Below are 4,163 nucleotides of genomic sequence, written 5' to 3' on the forward strand. Positions count from 1 at the left end.
CAATCCGCAATGGTGGTACTACGCAATGCCCCACAACTGGTTGTCCCAACCTGGACAATTGTACCCAAGAAACATTTATTGATGAAGGGGGAGACTCGTTTCCATCAAAGTGGTGGAAACACAAAAGTATGGTCACATAATGATGTTATTGGGACTACGCCGTCATGGTTTTAGTGCACACCCCCTTTATGGCATCACCTCAAACCCTCACATACCTTTAGTGTCTACTCCAAATAGTTTCACCTCAAGGACTCTTGAACCTTAGTGTCTACCACTTCTGAGGTTTTGGCTTATGCTCGAGCAGATGTCTCATGCACAAACTAGGGCACACCAGATGCACCTCAAACAACTTCAGACACTTAGGAAGGGTTCCATGTTGATTCTCAAGTACGTCGAGAAGAAGCGTGCCATCTCGGATTCGTTGGCTAAGTGTTTGACGATCGTCTCAAATGAGGACGGTGTGTCCTTTATTTTGTTTTGGCCTCGGCCTCGAATGCGTGCGTTTCAAATCCTCACTGTCCGTGCGAGCCCATCACCTCTAACATTTGCTTGGTCTTCTTCTTCATGAAGAACAATACCTTGAAGATGACAACAACAATATATAATCAATAAAAATACAATGAGTGGATGCTCAAGACAGAGAAAGGATCCCTTGGATTCGTTTTTTGTTGTGTAACTTGAGACCATGAGGGAAGGTTTTTTTTTAACTATATAATATTTATATACGGCAAATATAACAAATAAACTCACACACCCTCCTCCCATTTGGTAGGTTTGAACCCCTGACCTCTTAAGAGGCCAAAGACTCACATATCGCTAGACCAAAGACCATGAGGGAAGGTTCTCGAAATAAAGAGAGAAAACTGAAGAGGAGAGGTAAAGCCAGTTATCGCATAACCAATCAAACTCAAAGAAGCATTGAGTTGTATAATTACTAAAGGTTTAGCGACCGGTGGTGGTGGAAACAGATTGTCGAGTCGTGGTTCGAGCCCTCCGAACCAACACGAGACTAAGCTCGATGTTTGGTTCTATAATCCAAGACTTTACAGAACTCCTTAGTCGAACCTGCTATACTTTGGTTCTTTTTGTTAAACAATCTGCAAACTCGATTGCCAATCAGCCAATCACATAGGTACAAATGTCGTGCTTCTATGATGCACATTCATTCTTCATAGTTATGCCTTAAGTATTCTTTCAATTGCCTTAACCAAGAAGTCGTTGTAGTATAGTGGTAAGTATTCCCGCCTGTCACGCGGGTGACCCGGGTTCGATCCCCGGCAACGGCGTCGTTTTTTTTTTTTTTCTTTTTTTCTGGGTCTATTGGGCTTATTAAGTGGGCCTTGTATGGCAGCTATTTTGTTCTTCTCAGATCTGGTTTGATTTCCATTAATTACGTTTGTAATAATTTTTATTTTTTTTTATCTTAATTAGAGTTAAAAAGAACGTTCACATCATCCTATTTTATACTTATTTTAACCGATAATCGAGTTTCTAGTTTAGGTGACATTCGTTCATTTTTGTGTAACGTTTTTCTATGTAATCCGGGATTACAATATTACTTGAAAACCCGACATCCAAATCATCAGTAATTATAAACTCTACCAGTTAGTCGTGAAAACGAGTACGAAATAAGAAGAATTGAATTTTAACCTTCATGTTTTAGATGTTTTATCTTTTTTTTTTCTTGGATTTCAACCATACGTGACGACTCATTGTAGTTCTGATATCTTCATGAAATCTTGCATACAATGTTAGCTCAATGGGTGATGTTAGTTGTCTGGTGATTGAAATGAGCATGGGATATTGGAGTCCGCCTTTGTGTAAAGGCATATTACTGTTGTGGAAATGGGTAAAATAATTGGCATAAAAGACGTTTTCAAAGCGCAAAAAACCTCTTATTGGTTTTGGTTTGATGCTAGTTGTGTATCAGGTGTATATGGGTTGGATTGATTGGTTTAAGTGCGCTCAAATAACTCATTGCAACTAGTGTGCTTTAAGTTTTTAGCTCGTCAAGAAAAATTCAAAGCATAACCCCAACACAAATCAAACTCTTGCGGGTTGGGTTGGTCAGGTTGTGACATAATAACAGTACTGCATCAACATACTTAAACAACCATTAGTCACTACCCCTTAATTGATCTTTTATGTTACATGGGCACAAAGAAAAAACTAAACCAACACCAAGAAGAAAATTGAAGATTCTTGCAAAAAAAGTTAAATTACTGGTGAAATTGTATACAACCACAAACAAAAAAAAAAAAAAAAAGCTAACCAGATGTTTGCCACGGTCATGCAGATCAAAAATAGAGCTAACAACATGTCTAGTAGATGATGTGCATAACATGTGTAGCAGGTGTGTTGCATTGGGTTCAAATTGGCCTAAGCCAAATCAAACACAATACATGGTTTGAAAATTTTATTACTCGATTAGGCATGATGACTTCGGGTTGGGTAGGTCATGGTGGTCAGGATTTTTGAAAACCCCACATTTGATCCCTGGCTATGCCCTGTCCTATTTAACTTTTGAAGTGTCTAAGGGAAGGATTCTTTGTAAGGTATGGGAAACCTGCTGGATACTCATTCAGTAAAAAAAATGTATGTATTGACAATCAAATTAAGGATGAATAATACAATCCCCGTTCAAAACCATTTTTGGTATAGAAATCAAGCCTCGTTCTTGCCCCCCGTGTCGTCGAATTTATATGGGTTTTTTGCTTCTCACAGTTGCCTTTTCCATACTTTTAGATATTTGGTGCCAAATCGAACCCCTTTTGTTGCCAAACAAGAGTATGCATTCTCGCGGGTCAAATTTCTATCGATGGTCATATGTAATATCATATTAAAAAGGGTGCATTGGGATAATTTTTCAAAATAAAAGGACTTGAATGTATTTAGAGTAAACTATAGTTTTGGTTTATGTGGGTTACACAAAACTAGTACAACATCCATAAACTTTAATAATCTTCAAGTTTTCTTTAAAAATACTATTATTATTTTTATATTAAATTTTAACCCCTCTCTCTCTCTCAAAAAAAAAAAATATATATATATATATATATATATATATATATAGGGGTTTTCTAACCCCACCCCCTGTTATGTATTTGATGCTAGATTTTCTATACCCTCTCCTATTAAAACACTAAAATACATTATAATAAGTTTATTTTATTTTTCAATTTTAACCCTTAATATTTTTAGTTTTAACCCTTTAACTTTTTATATATTTTTCTATTATATCCCTTATGTTTTTTTAATCTTATATTATCATTACATATATTAATTAATTATATATTATTATTAATTAATAAAATATTAAAAATATGTAATTTTTAAATTATATATTTGTATATAAATTTTTTTCAATATTTATATTTTATATCTTTATAAAAACTTATTATTTTTATTTTATACCCTTATGATATTTATATAATTACAATTCCATAATTAAATAAAACGATGTTCAAATAAAAACGTATTTTGTYAACATATTTTATTTTATATACAATTATATATGTCAAAGTAAAYAAACAAAAGATTATATATTAAATTTWGTATATAAATGAATATAAACGAACGGTAAACAAAYGAACGTTCATGGACATAAATGAACGAACGAGACTCTTGTTAATGTTCGTTCGTTTAATTAAACGAACAAAAAGAATTGTTCATGTTCGTTCATTTATTTAATAAATGAACATAAACGTTCGGTTCCTTTACAGCCCTATAAGTAACTAGAGAATATGAAGTATAATTTAAAAATTAACAAGTATATTAAAAAATGAGTATGTAAGATGAACAAGATCAATAAAGGATATGAAAATGCTTCCTGAAAGGTTAATTTAGTTGTTAGATCTAATTTTAGTTAATATAAAATTATGTATTTTAATGTGATAATGGTGTAAAAATAAATGATGTATCATAGATTAAATAAAAAATTATAAAAGTATAAATCGTAAATATTAAAAATATTTTTTCACAGTATATATAATACATAATAATATAATTAAGTCAAAAATTATTCAATATTGGACTCATTTTGAAGGTATTAACAAGACGATTATAATGGTGTAACTTGTTAAAATACAAATGTATTTTTTAAACATGTTTTAATTAATATACGATTATGTATGTTAATTTGATAAAGGTGTAAAATGAAAAAT

The 4,163-nt window shown here is 32.6% G+C and overlaps 1 non-coding gene across 1 annotated transcript; it reads left to right on the plus strand.

Annotated features, from left to right (window-relative positions):
* Positions 1 to 1,214: 1,214 nt before the first annotated feature.
* TRNAD-GUC lies at positions 1,215 to 1,286 on the plus strand. The gene has a single exon. It is a non-coding gene; the product is annotated as a tRNA-Asp (tRNA).
* The last annotated feature ends 2,877 nt before the right edge of the window (positions 1,287 to 4,163 follow it).

Source organism: Cynara cardunculus (assembly GCF_001531365.2).
Source record: "Cynara cardunculus var. scolymus isolate 2C chromosome LG 15, CcrdV1, whole genome shotgun sequence".
In the NCBI taxonomy this organism is placed as follows: domain Eukaryota; kingdom Viridiplantae; phylum Streptophyta; class Magnoliopsida; order Asterales; family Asteraceae; genus Cynara; species Cynara cardunculus.